Source organism: Triturus cristatus, chromosome 3_1 (genome assembly GCF_964204655.1).
Source record: "Triturus cristatus chromosome 3_1, aTriCri1.1, whole genome shotgun sequence".
NCBI lineage: Eukaryota > Metazoa > Chordata > Amphibia > Caudata > Salamandridae > Triturus > Triturus cristatus.
In genome coordinates this window covers 1,060,689,589-1,060,709,559 of record NC_140583.1, presented here as the reverse complement: position 1 = coordinate 1,060,709,559, position 19,971 = coordinate 1,060,689,589, and positions in this window count along the sequence as shown.

Genomic DNA, 19,971 nt, shown 5'->3' with positions numbered 1-19,971 from the left:
GCACCAGAGTGACCACCTGCTCCCATACCCCTACAACCTGACGTACTATGAACGGGAAGTCAGCAGGCACCTGAGAGCCCATCATCCGACACCCCGGTAGTTCAGCCCCCATGCCCAACTCCACCAGCAGGGCTTTCTCAGTATTCTGGCCTTCAGCACACCACTTCGCTGCATACTGCAGAAGTCCTGCAAATAATAGAGGGCAAAATCTGGAAGACCCATACCTACAGTCTCAAAATCCAATTTTAACACCTCCAGCTTCACCCTAATGTGCCCACCGGCCACTACCAGGTAGAACAGAAGGCTGTTCAAGGGCGTAAAAGTGGTGCGCGGAATGAAGCAAAGAGAATTCTGTTGAACACAGAGGCAACGGGGTAGCATGACCATCTTGCTAAGGGCCACTCTTACCATAATGGAGAGGGGGAGGCGGTTCCAGAACCGAATGGAGGCATCCAGACCCATAAAAACCGCTCCCACATTTAATGCGTAGTTAGCATCATGCAAATGGGCAATTTGTATACCTAAATATTTAAAGAGGTCACAATCCCCATGGAGTGCCCTGGCAGGGAGAGCAGTGGCGTCCATCCCAACCAGCCCCGCCAGTGGGAAGAGAACTTACTTCTGGCTATTGACCCGCAGGCCCGAGACCATTTCAAAGGAGGACAAGACCTCCAAAAGTGCAGGTATCGATCTCTCCGGGTTGCTAACATATTATAACGCATCATCAGCATAGAGGGAAGACAACATGACTATGTCCCTCCACCACGATACCCCACCGGGCCATATCCAAACGCAGTAGTATCGCCAGGGGCTCAATTGTCAGGGTAAAAATGGTAAAAAGAAGAGATGACAAGGGACACCCCTGCCTCTCTCTAAAAGTATACTTGTGGAGACCAGGTCCCCCCTGTAGACCCGAGCCATCAGTTGACTATAGAGTAAACATATCCAGGAGGTGAACTCCTGGCCCTGACCCATCCGTCCCAAAACCTCCCAGAGGTAATCCCAACTCAGGGTATCAAATTCTTTCTCACTATCTAAGGTGACCACTGCTGCCGGTATATTGACACCAGTCACTGAGTGAATGACATGGGAAAGCTGCCTCAAATTTATATGTGTCCTTTTGCTCGGCATGAAACCACATTGGTCCGTATGGACCAAATGGGTCACCACATGGCCCAGGTACATCACCAGGGTTTTAGCCAGTATTTTTGTATCTATGCCTAGTATAGACAGGGGGCAGTCTAAACCGGGATCAAGGGAATCCTTGTCCGGCTTAGGGAGCATGACGATCTGGGCCTCCCGCAAGGAGGATGGTAGGAGGCCCGCATGCTCGGACTCCTGGAGAGACTCCAGAAGCGCGACAACAGGGGGTCAGCGAACGCCTGATAATACTCTACTGGAAGCCCATCTGGGCCCAGGCTTTGCACCGTGCCATGCTCTTTACAGCCTCCCGTAGCCCCTCCAAACTGAGACCACAAGACCCTCTCTCTGAACCTGAGTAAGGCATGGGAGGAGTAGGCCATCGAAAACCGTCCCCATTTCAGTTGTTTTAACCCGTGGGTCCCCCCTAGAAACTGTCGCCAAATGAGGCCGCAACAGGGAGTTAATGCCAGCCTCGGTGATAGCTTCCACCCCATCTGTGAGCCTGAGTAACAATATGATTGGGGCGGCCTTCCCGCTTCAACATCCATCCCAGAAGTCGCTTGGATCTGTTGCCCTCCGGATGTAACAGTTGGTCATATTTGTGTCTAGTCAGGTAATCTAGTCTGTCCCAAATGTCATAGACCCAGCGCTGGGCGTGTAATAGAGCTGCACAATGCAGTTTCCGTTGGGGGTCCTGGAACATGCAGGCCAGCCTGCGTCCCCTCCACCTCATTAATCTCACTCTCCAAGCACCGCCTAGTGCCTCGAATTCTGGACATGCACTCCTCACCACTTTCAGCATGTCTCATTTCGTCCCCCTGGTAGGGGTGCACAGCCAATTAGTTTTGAAGTACCGGGTGAGCACCCCTCCAAGGTCTCCCTGGAACAGAATTTATCTAAGCGTCTCTGGTCGGAGATGCTACAGGGGACCCTCGGTCGAACCCTGCCCAATCCCCATTCCAGGAGCACCGAGGAGTGGTCCGATAGGAAGCGTCCCAGGGTGCGCATTTGAAGCACTAGGGCCGGCACCTCACTAGACCCCAAGAACCTTTTGAGTCGACTAAGCGAGAAAGCAGTTCAAGTGTGAAATAAAGTGCTAGCAGTGTCTAGCAGAATATTAGAGGTCTGAGATGGATTCAAGACTATGCTGCCTTGGTCAGGGCTTCAAGTGGGCCAGGTCTTGCCGGTGCTGATCACCGGCAGTTCTAAAAAGCAGGTGCTGAGAAGGGTCCCTATCGGGCTCTCCATTTTTTCCATCCACGGTGTGGGTGAGGGTGTAGTAGATATATTCCCATACCCTGGGATGTTACGCTCGCCACATTTCTATGCAGTGCATATGGTCATTTACTGCACGCAGTGCATCCGTCATAAGAGGTTTAGTGAGTAACCCCGGCAGGGATCTGTCAAGAGTGCCACCAAGCACACAGTTAAAATCCTCGGCCTACAGCAGAGTCAAACCTACATAGGGGACCAATTTCAGCTCCAACTCTAGATAAAACCACCATCATTCACATTCGGGGCATACACATTCACCATGCAGACATCCACGTCATCTAGTACACCATGCTCCAGGAGATATTGTAGAAAGCTGGCTCTGTATATATTATGCATACTATGCCAAAGTAAGGTATAGTGTGCACAGAGTCCAGGGAGTCCCCAGAGGGACAGCAGGCAGTAAAGTAGGTAAGTACTAACAGCTCTCTTTGTGGTAGTGTGGGCAAGCAGTTGGGCCTGTCCAGAGAGTGTGTTAAGCATATATTTTATTCACTTTATCAAGGCTGATGGCACACACTCAGAGACTGAATACAGACCAATTAGGTAAGTATAAAAAAAAGGTATACTCATATTTTCTTTTTAGAACCAAGCAGGACTTGGCACAAGTAAGTAAGACATACTCTCAAAATACAATGCTTCACAAGGAAATGCAGTTGTGAATGAATTTGCAATAATTACAGGTTGGTATTGGTTCAAAAAGCAAGTTACATTTCACAATAATTCCTTTTAGAATACTTTACTTTGACTACTGGGGGTGGTATGCCGAGATACCACACCGAAGGATCTCACAATACAAGGTAAGTAAAACTTTTCTTGATTTAAGTTATAATGACTTTTTCCTCCATACAAAACAATAGTTCAACACTTAAAACATTTTAGGCCCAAAACTCATAACATTGGTTCCTATGGGAGAAAAATGGCTAAAGGTTTCACAGGAAAGTAATGTCTCACAAGTGGGAGTTTTAGGGGTTAGGACCAAGGTTCCCCAAGGTCTAGGTAAGCACTCAAGCTGCACCACCAGCGGCACTGGGGCGGCCGGGTGCAGGACCCAATGTTAGCCAATGGGGCTAAGGGGGTCTTCGGTTAGGAACTGCTCATGAACAGGCCACTCAGTGTGGGAGCAAAGCTCCTGGGGTTAAGGTCAGCACTGGAAGGGCCAACAATCAGCACAAGAGCTGCACCACCAGTGGCACTGAGGCGGCCGGTTGCAGGGTGCCAAGAAGTCATCGGGGACCCTGTGATTCTCAATGGAGACCTTTCGTTCAGCAAAGTTGCTGCAGGCTCGGGCACGGAGACTTCCTGAAGGTAACCACCGGCTGGAGAGGTAAGTTGGGTTCTTGGGGGATGCTTGGACACTGTCGGTTGGGACACCCAAGGCTGTGGGGCATAGGGTGCCGGGGTGTCTTTTGGCGTTGGGTTTCTTTATCAGCTCCGGTCGTGGTGGGGGGGCCTTCAGGTTGAGGCTGCAGGCGTTGTCTTGAAGCTTAAGGGAGTTCGGGGATCACCAGATTTCAGGGCAGGATTGCTGGGGAGACCTCCTCATGGTGTTGGGCCACTTGAACTCAGTCCGTGGGCGTCGGGTGCAGAGTGGAGCAGAATCACAGAGTCGCCGGAATCCGGATTCTGGTCTTGGAGTCTTTGTTGAGCAAATCCTGTGCTCACAGGAGACAGAGTCTGTAAGGTGAGTGCAGGGCAGGTCCTGTGGGCTCTTGGGGCTGCTGGACAAGCTTTGGCCCCAGCCAGTAAGGCTGGGGCCAAAGCAGTAGGTGTCCTCTTCTTCCTGGGTCAACAACTGCTCTTTGGTCCTTCTTCTTGTTTCCTTGAATCTGAGAAGGCAAGGTTTATTGTTGCCCCCTAAATACTAAATTTAGGGGTGTTTAAAAGGGTGTGCAGGTCAGGACCAATGGGTCCCTTCCTTGGGGTGGGTACATGAGCCTCTCCCTATTTGGATGAGTCCCCTCATCTCCAAGATAGAGGGGACTGAGATGTATGCTTCACCTCGCCTCCCCCACCTGTGAGGTGGGGTTGGCAAAGGTGGGCACACCTCTCTTCCTAGCTTGGTTTTTCCACCGATTCTCCTGTCCAAAGTGGGGGGCAGAAAATGTGGGAGCCAGTTGCCGGGGGCAGCAAAAGGCAGGGACAGTTCCCAAAGGCGGCAGGCCTTTGAAGCTTCTCCTTCGTGGACCCAGCCCATCCTGGGGGAGGAGGCATGACATCTCTTCCCAGGATGGGCGTTGTTTCTGGACCCAGAGAGCAGAGGCTCTCTCCCAGGGGTCCAGAAACCAGTCTGGTGGTGGCAAATGGAGGGCAGCCATTCAGGAACCACACCAGGGATGGTCGTTTCTCAGGAGGCATCTCTAACAAGCACCCTGAGTGCATTTTACATTAAATTCCACACTGGCATTAGTGTGGGTTTAATTTGCTTCCAGGTTTTAGTAAAGCCATTGTGGAGCTGTGGAGTTCGTAATGACCATTTCCCAAACCAGATAATCCTTATGGCTTAACTACACTTACAATGTCTAAGAATGGACTTAGACACTGTAGGGGTACAGGGCTCATGCCACTATACCCTCACCTGTGGGCTAGGGCACCCTGTTAGAGGGATGACTTACCTAGGCCCCAGGCAGTGGGTGGCAGCATGTCACAGAGGGATGTATGCCATGTCACTTTTCTCTGCACCAAAACACGCAGCCTGCAATGGAAGTGTGTGGCTATTAAGATACAGGGCCTGTAAGGGTGGCACAATAGGTGCTGCAGCCCTTAGAGGCCTTCCCTGGTCACAGTGCCCTTGGTACCCAGGGTACCTCTTACAATGGGCTTACCTGTGGCCAGAGATGTGCCAATTGTGGATACAAAGGTCCAGTCTTGGGAAAGAAAACTGGCCCTGGGAACCTGATCGGCAGGGACCCAGGGCACATCAAGTCAGGTTGCATCAGATGTCAGGCAAAAGATGGGAGGTAGCCATGCAAAAAGGGGCACTTTCCTACAGATATCGCCCATCTATGTCTGCTGTGAAGCCCTAGACCCAAAAGGGAACCTGCAGGGCCACCCAAGGACTCTCTCCTCGGGCATAGGTGGAATGCATGGCTGAGAACATCTGACCCCTCCGTTTCCTGTGAAGCTTTTGGACCTCTGATTCAAACAAGTGCGTGCCCTGCAACAGCGCACAATGCGCACCATGCCTCCGTAGAAAGGTCTGCACCCTGTAATGCTTCACAAAGGAGTTAAGCCCCCGAACATTCCATGTTATAAATTTAAAGGGAGCGATCCCGCTGATCCAGAGCCCCTCCCCCCGTCTTCTGATCCATGCCCTCCACCGCCGCTGCCACCAGAAACTGAAACGAGAACAAACAAACCCCGCATCCCGCCAGGTAAACACAATAAAATCAACTGGTGCCTTCCCAATCATCATCACCCCCAATCCCCACACTAAGGAAAATCAATAATCAACCGAGTCCGCCCAACCAAGGGGGATGAGGAGGCCCAGAAAAGCAATAAACAAAACAAGAGATGGTAAACAATGCAACCACGAATCGTTCCACACTCAAGCAATGCTAAACTAAGTTGGGGGGGGGGGGGGGCTTACCGGCCTCAGCCAGCTCAGCAGCACCTGGCAGTGCATCACCACCCCTGTCCTGCGCCACTCACTCCGTACACTCACCCTGAAAAATAACCACCCCTTAGTCACAGCGCTTTACTCAAACCACGTACTTCAAGTATGATACTACTCACAACTATCACCAAGAAAACCCCCTCTCTCCCGGCAGCTCACGGTCTCGCCAATAGTGGGGAGCAGGGGCAGCACTCCACGACCAGCCGTAGCCCCCGTCTCCCAGCCCCACTAAGCCCCGTGCACACACACTAAACGCCCCATTCACACTCTTACGCAAGCAAAACAGACAACCTCGCATCTCATACGTCCACAACACTATACAACTGCAGATGTATGACATTACCACGCGTGGTTTTACTGCGCACGTCTATACTCCGTAGTTTTTACTACCCATACCTTTTGCAGAATCTTACATTTGCTTACAATTACTAAGGATTTTTTGTAATATTTCTTTTATGTGTTATTTAAACTTGTAATATTGATTAGACCTTAAAATTGAAAAAAAAACGCTGTAAATAGAAGTAAATATTATCCTTTTTAACGCTGTATTTAACAGGAGTTTCACTCACAGAGTAACACTGCCACCTACTGGACCTCGAAGTTTCAAAACAACAGAATGCAGTTATTAATGTAATAACTTTTTTAAACGTTCCATGCATTGTATGAGAATTAGTACACTTCATCTTTCTTTTCTCCTAAAACCCACGACTCCCATCCTTACAGTTATTGTATTTTTTAATATTAAAAAATCAAATACTAATTAAATTAATACTCAGGTATTTAAAAATAATACCAGAGTATTAACACACACATTGCCCCTAAACCCTCTGCATCCGTCCCGGGAGTAAATATATAAATGCACTGGAAAACATAAGGGAAAACAACAACATGTAATTGATTTTAATTATTTTTTGATGAGTGACAGGAGAGGTAAATTATTGTCTGTGTTTCTGCTCAAGGGAGAGTTAAATTATTGTCTATGTTTTCGCTCTTTGGGTTCTAAGACCCGAAGAACTGTATGTGCTCCTGCACTCAGATTTTACTCCCGTCTCAGTAGGCAACAAAAGGAAAGTGTTTTTTATTATTTTTTGAAGAGCCTTCATATTTCTGGCTGCCTGGGTAGCGGTGGCCATGTATGCGGTTCTTTCCCTCGGCGCAGGCTCTTTCAGACATCTTCTGAAAGTGGACAAATTATTGTCAGTGTGTGTTCAAATGACCTCCGTTGTAATGTCTTGCGTGAAAACAGTAAGTGCGATGTATGAAATGCGTGGTAATTGTGGTCCATTGTAAAAAACCTTGTGGTAAAAGCTGTTTACCCAAAACTGCAGTACCCAAGATCCGAAGAGGGGGGGTGGGGGCAAAAACACATATACCAACCTCCATCCGCCTCTGTTACACATCAGCCCATGGAGCCTTCTTCCCCCCACCAGTCTGCCACCCAAAGCCACCCGGCCCACATCCCACCAGGCAGCTCAATGGAGACCCAGCAGACAGGGTAAACATAAACCAATGCCAATGTATATCAGATCAATTACAGTATCCTAGGTCGTCACCAAATCAGGAATCGGCCTATTCCGTGGTCTCCTCCACCACATCGGCGGGACTCACGTCTGAGCAATGGGCCACCACTCCTTCACCAGTGCCATCGTCGCCTCACGCTCCAACTGCTGTTGCTCTCGGTCCAACGTGCCCTCCCGTTGACCACCACATGAGAGGACGATCGTGAGACTACACCTCCCCCTTCTCGTCGTATGCCTGAGGTCCGCGGACAACGGGACCCTCCAGTCCAGTCACCGGGACAGCGGTGGGGGAGGGGGAGGGGGGAGGGCAGAGCCAGGAGGAGCCACCCATCACCAGAGATCTCCAGCCAGTCCCACACCACCTCAGGGCTGGTAAAGAAATGTGTGTGGTCGTTGTGGAGCAACTTCAGCCTCCCTGGATAGAGGAGTATATAATGGAGTCCCATGGCTCTCAACTTCTGTTTGAGCCCTCCAAATGTTTGGCGCAGCTGCTGTACCTGCCTTGTGAAATCAGCGAAAATACGGATCACATGTTTTTCAAATTTAAGGTCCCCATCCTGTTGGACCGCTCGTAGAATAGCACCTCTCCCTCTATAATTACGAACTTTCCCAATGACAGTGCGGGGTGCCCAATAGGTGGTTTCGGTATCAAAGGACGATGAGCTCTCTCCACCACAAAGCAGGAGGACAACTGGACCAGGGGGCTCATTGCTGTTATCCAACCTTCAAGGAATAGTTCCGGGGCCTGTCCCTCCGCACACTCTGGGAAGCAAATGAAGTGGAGATTACAGCGGCGGGAGCGTCCCTCCACATCTTCAGCCTCCAGGGTGCACATGTTGGCCCTCAGAGAACTCAGCTCAGTTCGCAGAGAGGTGACCTCCCCTTGTAGTTTGGAGACATCTGGTTCAGTGGCCAGGGACACTCCACCACCGTACGTTGATCCACCAGCAGAAGACCAACATCCTGAGAGACAGCCTCAATCTTCACCTGGACAGTCGCACTCAAGGCCTCGATTGCTGCCAACATCTGGGCTCCAGGAGGTTCCTGCAGTGCCAGCAGGCAGTCCGAGTCTACCCGCAGTTGGAGGGCATCGCCAAACCAGGCCCCAGGCCCGTAAAGTAATCGATCCTAGTCTGTTGGCGCCCTCTCTGCAGTCTGTCTTTCCCCATTATGTGTGCCACCCAGCAAAAGAGGTCAGCCGGCACCAGTCGAAAAGTCCCCCACTATGGCCGCTAGTGCCTGTAGAGCTGTAAGTTAGGTCACAACCCGGGGGTATCAAAAACAGATGCCTCCAGGGTCAGGAAATAGGATCTCCCACAGGCGCCAGTACTATGCAGCAAGAGCTCCAACGTCAAGTGGGTCCCACTTGCACCCCGACCCTACAGGGAGGTGCAGCACGAGCAGCCCTGTAGTATCAAGGAACAAGTTCCACTGGGTCCACTGCATCCAGAACAAAAAGGGAATGTGATGCAAGCAACAAAAGGGGCCTGCTTGCACCTCCTATCCTAAAGATGCGTGCAGCACAAGCAGCCCTGTGACAGGAGAAGAGGGGATCCCCAGGAGCGAGTCCAAGGCAGCTATCTCTGCAGCAGTCTGGACAAGGGCACAAGATGGATCACAAAAGTAAAGCACAGGGTTCAGGGGTGATTAGAAGCAGCAAACAGCCCCACCTAAGGATCCCAACCAGAGCCACATGGCCCCCCAAGTCAGCCGGGAAATGTCATGGCGCACCTGAGTGAGTTTAATGCAGCCACCGCCACATCAGGTCGGCCACAGGCACCAGAGGGGCCAAGAAACAAAGTGCAGGCCTAAGGGGTGTCCAAAAGCCCCAGGGAGGGGCCCACCGTGGTGCCTAAACTAGGGTAGCACCATCCACCGGCGGCCCTCCAATGCGGCCAGGTAAAGAGAATCACCGCTTTTGTGAAGCAGGAGCGGGTAGCTACAGCACACTTACCAGCGCACTGAAGACTCTGGCTGCTTCCGCGTCGTCCCGCAACAAGGTCTGGGGTAGTACATAGGGCCTTCAGGCCCAAAGCGCCGCCCCGTGTCTCTTTCAATGGGCTCCCCATGACCGCAACAGGCCCTCCGACGGGGCACCATGTCCATGCGGCCTACAGTGCACAATCCCCTGAGGCCCTGTCCGATTCGAGTCGGGGAAGACAGGTGCGGGTGTAATCAGAGAGGGCAAAAGGCCTGCCTGGCTGCAGCGACAAAGTGGAGCGCCCACCCCATGTACCACACTTCCAAGCAGCCAACGGGAGATCGGCCATGATGGGCAGGACACCCCCTCACCAACCAGGTAGCAGAACAACCGGTGGGGTAACTCCAGGGGGGCTGGGGGTCAACCCTCTCTCCCATCGCAGGTATCAGGCCCGGTCCAGCAAGGCTTCCACAGAACAGCGGGACCCCACCAGCGACCCTTCACATCGGCTCACACACCCAATGGTAGCCGAGCGGAGTCCGTAGGCATTCCGCGTCCCTAAAAGCACGGCCCCTGGTACAGGGCAATAAGGATTATAAGTGGATGGTGAGGATAAGTCACAGGCGGGTCAGAGATAGATATATACATAGATATACATAGGTAGTTATAGTTAAAACCTTGTTTCTATTCAAAAAGCATTTTTTCTTTTGCCAATATCTTTGGCACCGGTTGACGAATCTTCGTGAAATTTCCAAAATTAATGGGGAGCTCCGGTCAGCTCCTGTCTTGAAAGTTTCAGGGTGATTCGCCAAACGGGGGCCGAGACAAAAGGGGGGTCCTGAAACATGTTTTTTCCATGTTAATTTCCATAGGAAACTTTAGACACGGCTACATCCCGAACAGCTGAACAGAATTACACCAAATTTGGCAAAAAGGTAGCTTATGGTCCAGAAAGCACTCTTTTCTTTAAATGGTGTGAATCAGTTAAGTAGTTTTTGAGAAATGTAAACATTTACAGATATCGATATTTGAGAATTGTGAGATCTGATTGGCTGAACCTTCCCGATCTCGAGCTTGTTTCTGATTGACTGCCAACACTTCAAACCAGGAAGGGTTGTCAGCCATCTTGTGACTCGGTTGAACTGAGTCACAAGCAAAAAGGTAAGAAAAACATTAAAAACAAGAAAAGGGGGCAGGGTAGAAACACCCTGACCCCTTAGGCCTCGTCAGAGGGTCCCCAGGGCCAAAAAAGCATAAAAAAAATAAAAATAATCAGCGGGATTCACGTAGGGTGCGCGAATCCGGCTAAAAAACAAAACGAAACGCGGTCTCCCACGCTTCGTTTTGTTTTAAGCCCCGGGGTGGGCCAGGTCCCGGGGCAATGCAGAATTATATAGCAGGGACCCGTGGGGGCCCCCGCAGCCCCGGGGACCGCCACCTCACTGGGGCTTTGCTGATCATGCATGGGGGGCACACGCCCCCCCTGCAGACCCGGGGACCACCACCTCCTCGGGGCATTTTTCTAGAAATGCTTGGGGGGGCTCCCCCCCATGCTACCCCAGGGACTGGCAGCTCCCAGGGGCCTTAATTAATATAGGGTGGGGTGGCTTCATGGGCCCCCCCAAGCCACGGGGACCACCACCTCCCCGGGGAACACTTTATTTAAATATGGGGGTCTGTTGCAGACCCCCGGGGAGCACCACCTCCCTGGGGCTCTATAGAAGTTGGGAGGGGGCCATGCAGCCCCCCTCTTGGAGCCCTCCATGGCCCTGGGGACCTCCACCCCCCAGGGCCGGCTCCAGCAATGTCCCGGGGTGCCCACCACCGGGACATTGCAGTTTGCAATGGCAGTGCGTGAGTGCTGCTCCCGCCCTGTCATTGCAAACTTCTGCCTCGCTTCATGGAAGCGAGAGCGGAAAAACTGCTCTGACTTCCATGAAGCGAAGCAAATTTGCTTTTGGGCAAAGGGAGCTACATGTAAGCAGCTCCCTTTGTCCAAATACAATGCCTGCACCCGCAAGAGGTGAGCAGCCGTCAGGGACCGCGGAGGCATTGGGGCTCCCCCGCGGTCTCCAACGTAAGGCCAGGCCCCGGTTGATGGGAGCCCTTTGCCTGGCCAAAAGTGGCCAGGGAAAGGGCGGCCACACGGCCTCCTCCTGTAAAGTTAAAAAAAATTGAAAAGAGGCAAAGCCTCGGGGGATGGGGTCTCCAGGGCCGGAAAAAGGCCTACGGAGGGGGGCCACATGGCCCCCTCCTTTAAATGTAGATTTATTTTTTTAAGTGGCCCTTCCCATTTAAAAAATAAACAAATAAATACAGACCCCCTTCTAAAAATATATAAAGAAAAGAGAAGCCAGCATCTCGCCAAAGGCCCCGACTCTTCCCTGTACCACTCTGCAAACGCGCCTCCGGTGTGTTCTGGGTTGGGGGATTAAGTCCCCTTGAATCCTAAGGGCCATTAGGGGCCAACTAGCCCACCAGGTACCTCTAGTAAGCCCCACACAATGGGATTGCTGAGAGGTGGTCCGAGGCCATGCCCCTTTTTACACCACTCTGCAAACGCGCCTCTTGGCGCACTGCTGGTGGGGAGATGAAGTCCTCTTGTGTCCTGAGGTGTGTCCTGAGGACCTCAGGACTAAAGTGGACTTCATGCCCCAAGAAGCAGTGCACCAAGAGGCGCGTTTGCAGAGTGATGTAAAAAGGGGGCATGGCCTCGGACCACTCTCAGCAATCCAGCAGAGTGGGACTTACTAGAGATAACAGGAGGGCTAGTTGGCCCCCAGGGACCCTCAGGAGGCAAGGGGACTTCATCCCCAAACTAAGAGCACACCAGGAGGCACATTTGCATAGTGGTGGGAAAAGGGGGTATGGCCTGTGTCCACCTCTCAGCAATCCCACTATCTGGGGCATACTGGAGGTATCAGGTAGGCTAGTTGGCCCCTAAGGACCCCCAGCAGCGAAGGAGACATTAATCCCCATCCAAGAGCGTGCCAGGTAGCGCGTTTTCAGAATGTGTGGGCAAAGTGGGCGTGGCCTGCTCTGAGAACTTACCAATCCTGCTGTGTGGGACTTACTGGGGGTAATAGGAGGGTTGTTGGCCCCCCAAGGTTGTCCATGGGGGCCAACTACCTCTCCTGTTAACTCTAGTAAGTCCCACACAGTGGTATTGTTAAGAGGTGTTACGGAGGCCAAACTCACCTTTCTCAACCACTATGCAAACGCGCCTCCTAGCACAGTACTGGTTAGGGGATGAAGTCCATTTTACTCCTGGGGGACTTTGGGGCCAAGTAGCCCTCCTGGTACCTCCTGTAAGTCCAACGCAGCAGAATTCCTGAGCGCTGGTAGCAGGCCCAGTCCCCTTTCTGCACCACTCTACAAATGAGACTACTACGTTATAGTTAGAAATTAGCATTTAAAAAACCTTAGAAATTCACTGAAAAAAAACATAGGTTTCAGGGACGTTACGGTTAGAAATGATCATTTAAAAAACCTTAGAATTTCACTGAAAAAAACGTAGGTTTCAGTGACGTTATAGTTAGTTGGACATTTCACTCATACAAAACCTGAGAAATTCAGCCATTATAGTTAGTTGTGCTAACTATAACCCCCGCCCCTGCAATGCACTGCTGATGACATCACATATTACATCATTCATGACATGGTAAGTGACATCACTGATGACATCACTGATGACATCACTGATGACATCATCCACTTAATATCTGATGCACTTCCTCACACCCTAATATAACCTTCCATACACCTACTCAAAAATACAGACTAACATTCTCAAAACAATAGACACACCAATAACAGTTAGTACATACCCACTCACTGATTCATAGGTCTACACACACATTCACTCACCCATACAGTCACTCATCCACACAGTCACTGATCAATACAGCCACTGATATATGCACTCATACACGTATACAGATACTCACACACCGCCACTCACCCATAGTTACTCACACACCGAGTCAGTCACCCAAACAATCAATCACACTGCCATTTACTGGAGATTGGTGGAGTGGCTGAAGGTGACGTATTTGCTGGATGAGAAGACTGGGTCAAGCGTGTGGTCGGCGTAGTGGGTGGGGGTGGTTACCAGTTGCTTGAGTCCGAGGTTGGCCAGGTTGTCCAGCAGAGCAGTGGTGTTGCGGTCCTTGTTGTCCTCCAGGTGGAAGTTGAGGTCCCCCAGGAGGATGTAGTCGGTGGAATTGATGGCGTGCAGGCTGACAAAGTCTGTGATGTCTTCGCTGAACTTTGTGCGTGGTCCAGGTGGTCTGTAGACGAGGGTGCCTCTGAGCGTGGTCTTGGGGTCGGTGTGTATCTGGAAGTGGAGGTGTTCGGCGGAGGTGAAGGTGTCATCGGAGTTGGTCGTGATGTGGATGGTGTTCTTGTGGATGATGGTGATGCCTCCTCCTGTCTGGTTGACGCGGTCCTTCCTGGTGATTTTGTAGCCTTCCGGGACGGCGATGGCGACGTCGGGTGCTGAGGAGGCATTCATCCAGGTTTCCGTCAGGAAGATGATGTCTGGTGCTGTCGAGTCGAGGAGGTTCCAGAGTTCAACGGCATGCCTGTGAACGGAGCGGGTGTTGAGCAGGATGCACATCAGGTGTTTATTGCTGGGGCTCGGTTTAGCAGGTGCGGTGTTGGGTCGGAGGCCGGTGAAGCGGCAGGTCAGGCAGGTGAAGGGTCCGTGGGTGCGTCTCGGGGTGGCTCGGTAGCAGGCGGTGTTTCGGCCGGCGTTGAGTGCGTGGAGGGTTTTGGCATCGTAGATGTGCAGGGTGTGCTGGAGAGGACGAGGACCAGGGGGTCTGGCGCTGGGCGCGGTCCAGGCGCAGATGGGCTTATCTTTGGCGCACCTTCGGCGCTCAATCGGCGCTCCCGCTGCGCGCGTCCGCTGCGCGGTAGCTCTGGGGGCGACATAAGTAAGGAGCCGGGAGGGAGGAGCAGCTGGGTGGCGGGAGCGGGGCGGCGAATGGAATCACAGGGGGGCGGGGCCGCAGGGAGGCAGCGGCGGGAAATTCCAAGAAGCAGCGGGCAGCGGGAAATTCCCAGGAGCAGCGGGAAATTCCCAGGAGCAGCGGGCAGCGAGCGAAGGAATCTGCAGGCAGGAGGCGGCAAAGGCAGGCAGGAGCGGCAGCAGTGAGTGGGGCGACCAAGCCCTGTTGAGGGCTGAGCGGTCACAAATGTAGTTACTCATACATGTTCCATCGAGACATCCATTCACTCACCAACATAGCCATACACACACTCACCCACCATTACAGCCCCTCACAGATGGACTCATTAACCCATACACCCAGCAGTGAATCACCCACTCACACATCCATGCAGGGAGTCACACCCCTCCCACTCACCCACACAGACACTCAGGCACCCATACAGGTACTTAGAAAACCAATCATTAACCCATATAGACACTCATGTAGCTACTCACCAACCTATGCAGCCACTTACACACAACTGACAGACTGATACAGACATTCACACAGATTAGTCACTCACCCATGCATTCACTAAGACACGTTTAATCACTCACTTATACAGTTAGTCACGCACCCACAAAATCATCCATACAGACACTCATACACCCACTCATTCTTCAATACACCTTGGCGTATATATAGATAACATTCTTAAACTTTTCAGAAACACTCAGTCACTGGATGATGTCATCAGTGACGTCATCAGTGATGTCACTGACCATGTCATGAGTGAAGTAATATGTAGCATCATCAGCAGTGCATTGCGAAGGGGTGAGTTATAGTTTGCTCAACTAACCATAAAAGCAGAATTTCTCTGGTTATGTACGAGTGAAGTGTTTAACTAACTATAACATCCCTGAAACCTATGGTTTTTTCAGTGAATATATATATATATATATATATATCCAAAACTTACAGGAACCCACTTCGGAATCAAGCCACACGGAGGTAAGTAGGCTCGGATACCTTTAATGACAGTTTGCCAGCAGGAACGCTTCAAAAAAATAAACATCCAAATTCGTGCCAGACGCGTTTCAGGAACTAATCCTTTCTTCAGTGGCAAAGTGGAAGACAAGAAGAGAAGCGTTTTTCGGTTGCGAGCTGACTTCAATTTATCGCACCTGCCCCGATGGGCGTGGCCAGATGGCATTCTGGGCGATGCAGTTCACTCCCATGCTACCCCAGTGGGTGCATTCTCTTAAGTCAAAATAAATCCTTCAATGATGCACTGTATTTCTTGAAGGTAACTGCTCCGCTTTGCAGCTGCCAAGTGAGCCTGAAACTGACATCTTCCTGCAAAAGCGTCAGCTTCCCTCCGTCCCGTTAATGGCAGCACCGATGGTGTCGTCACGGACCCGCATTGACGCGGTGGGCTACATCCTCGACCGGGTGAAGGCCGTTAATAAATCCAAAACTTACAGGAACCCACTTCGGAATCAAGCCACACGGAGGTAAGTAGGCTCGGATACCTTTAATGACAGTTTGCCAGCAGGAACGCTTAAAAAAATAAACATCCAAATTCGTGCCAGACGCGTTTCAGGAACTAATCCTTTCTTCAGTGGCAAAGTGGAAGACAAGAAGAGAAGCGTTTTTCGGTTGCGAGCTGACTTCAATTTATCGCACCTGCCCCGATGGGCGTGGCCAGATGGCATTCTGGGCGATGCAGTTCACTCCCATGCTACCCCAGTGGGTGCATTCTCTTAAGTCAAAATAAATCCTTCAATGATGCACTGTATTTCTTGAAGGTAACTGCTCCGCTTTGCAGCTGCCAAGTGAGCCTGAAACTGACATCTTCTTAAGAGAATGCACCCACTGGGGTAGCATGGGAGTGAACTGCATCGCCCAGAATGCCATGTGGCCACGCCCATCGGGGCAGGTGCGATAAATTGAAGTCAGCTCGCAACCGAAAAACGCTTCTCTTCTTGTCTTCCACTTTGCCACTGAAGAAAGGATTAGTTCCTGAAACGCGTCTGGCACGAATTTGGATGTTTATTTATTTTTTGAAGTGTTCCTGCTGGCAAACTGTCATTAAAGGTATCCGAGCCTACTTACCTCCGTGTGGCTTGATTCCGAAGTGGGTTCCTGTAAGTTTTGGATATATATATATATATATATATATATATATATATATATATATATATATATATATATATATATATATATATATATATATATATATATATATATATATATATATACATATATATATATATATATATATATCTACGGCCCGCCCATGACTTATCCTCATCTATCCTCTTCACTATTTTGGTAATTTATTTAATGTTCTGCAGTTTATTTGTTAATATTTTTTGTGTTTCATATATATAGGAAGTATACAAAATATTAACAAATCAATTGCAGAACAATAAATAAATTATCAAAATAGTTCAATATTAAAAACTATAAAACAGTAGGGGCAACAGTAAGGAAAGCGTTGGTCTTTGGAGGTATTACATTTACTATTCCCACTCCAGTTTGTGCAACAGTAGTGAAAGCGCTGGACTTCAAAGGGGTTGAATTCCCTATTCACACTCCAGTCTGTGCAGCAGTAGAGAAAGTGTTAGATTTTGTAGGGGTAAGATATACTATTCCCACTCCAGTCTGTGCAACAGTAGGGAAAGCGTAAGCCTTTGAAGGGGTAAAATTTACTGTTCCAACTCCAGTTTGTGCAACAGTAGGGAAAGCATTGGACTTATGAAGAGTCAAATTTACTACTACCACTCCAGTCAGGGCAAGAGTAGGGAAAGCGTTGGACTTCCGAGAAGTTAAATTTACTATTTCCACTCCAGTCTGTGCAACAGTTGGGACAGCATTGGACTTCGGAGGGGTAAGATTTACTATTCCCACTCCAGTCTGTGCAGCAGTAGAGAAAGCATTGGACTTCTGAGGAGTCAAATTTACTAATACCACTGCAGTCTAAGCAACAGTAGGGAAAGCATTGGACTTCAGAGGGATTACATTTACTATTCCTACTCCAGTCTGTGCAACAATAGTGAAAGTGTTGGACTTCGAAGGGAAAAGATTTACTATTCCCACGAAAGTCTGTGCAACAGTCGGGAACGCGTTGGACTTCGGAGGGGTTAAATTTACTATTCGCCCTCCAGTCTGTGCAACAGCAGGGAAAGTACAACACTTCAAACACATTACTATTTGAATGAAGCTATTAATTTAGAACAAATATAAAACTCTTAATATGAATATTATTAATTGACCCAACAATTATATATATAACAAATAAAAATTAAACAATTTACATGATTATTAAACAATATAGACATTTTCAACTAAAACAATGTTATATATGACTTAATTAATTTCCCACACTATACCCCCACAAACCTAGTAGCCCTCACAAAAAATATAACCAAAATAAATAAGTGTAACACAATTTACATAATTTATCATTAATTAACAATTAATAATTAGTTACTACTCAATTAATGCCCCACCCTATACTACTACAAACCTAGCAACCCACAACTAAAATATAACTAAAAGAAATCTATATTATATAATGTACATAATTAATTATCAATTAAGTAATGTATAATACATAAATATTGGCTACTTAAATATTATTTAATTACCTTCCCACCCTGTATCCCTACAAAACGAACAGCCCAAACCTAAAATATAACTAATATATAAAGTTATTACACAATTTACATAATTAATAGTCAATGAAATAATAAATAATAAATTAATACTTAATTGTCTATTAACTATTACTTAATTAACATCCCACCCCATCAAAGCCAGCACTTAAAATATAAATATAACTAATATATAAAGTTATTACAAAATTTACATAATTATTAATCAATTAAACAATTGGTAATACATTAATAATTCTTTGTTAATTATTACTTACTTAACTTTACACCCTATGCCCCTGCAAACCCAGAAGTCCGCACCTAAAATATAACTAAAAATATATTTTAAAAATAATTTACACACTTAATAATTACGTAAATAATAATTAATAAATTAATAATGTATTATTAATTATTACTTAATTTACCTCCCTATACTCCTATAAACTGAGTAACCTGCCATGACACTATATATTACTATTAGCAATTAAATTATAAATTATAAATCACTTAAAATTACAAAACATATTTAAAAATATTAGTAACGATTATATAAACAATAATGACATACAATTAATAGACTAACTGAAACACATTAAGCTAATTATAAAACAATATGTTTTACAACTATATTGTTGAAAACTATATTAACAGCAACGATATTCTTGACAACGATATTACTTGCCTGAAAAAATTGATATTCTTGACAACGATATTTCTGCATCACAATATTTTTGTTTCACCATATTTCTTTCCGATATGCCTGCATCTCGACATTTACAACTCAATATTTAGTCCAAATACCAGAGGGGCATTATGTCCCATGTTGATGCCCATGCTTTCAGGAGTCACTCTCTCTATCTTTCAGCAACATTTATTAATATATTCGTAATTTAAAGCAAGCATGCTATCTTCGAGGCAGCTTACTCAGCCAGAGCACTATATAGGGCCAGATGCCATGTATTTTGCTTTCTCTGATGTATATTTTTTTAAAATTCTTAGCGTTGCCTATGGTGCTTGACAAAAATAGAATAAGCATCCACAGGGCCCTGCATTAAGTTGTAACCCAGGCCTCACTCTAACATCTGACAAGCCTTTGCCCAGCTCTTCCACCACCCAACCCACGAGCAATCTGTTGGAGGATCTACCACATCCACTGCTGGGCAAGGCAGGGTGGGGTAAAGGATCAACTCCCCTCTTTGGGCAAGGCAGGGGGAGAATAAAAACCTCCTTTCCAATATTTTTTGTTATTTCTCCTGTAAATCGCACAAGTTAAAAAAATATATCCTCCCACGCCCTTAGGCAAGGCAGGGTGGGACTCTAAAAAATTCCATATGTTCAGCCTTGAAACTTAGAATAATGTATTATCGCTGCGTAAGTAATATATCACTATCTCACATGGGTGATATGGGTGAACCATGATGGGCTTGTCGTGTCTATAAGTCGCATTGTATGGTAAGCCCTGGGGACTGAGGAATAGGACTATCATATGCACTAGTAAGTTTACATGTAGAAAGAAACCACTTCATCAATAACTCACTTAGAACTCTTGAATAGAGCTGGAGAAAGGGCAGAAGTCCAATGCATGACCACAAGCTCATGAGATGGCAGAAGGTAGACATGCAATGTATTTGTCAGAGATTGGATTCAGACTAGGGATTCTCTAAGGGTCATGCTTACAGAAACCTGTACAAAAAGGAATCAACAAGTAGGTAGAACTCCCTTATCACTCCTGCAAAATAAATTACACCATTGGTGCAAAAATACAGAGATCTGGAAACACTGGAAGACGAAGAACTGGAAATTAGGAAGTCCCTTTGCCAGTGTGGCAAAAATCCTTAGGCCTGTGAGGTCAGGAGCTCTAGGAGCAGGTTGCACTCCTGAAAGTCATTATCAGTTAAAAGGA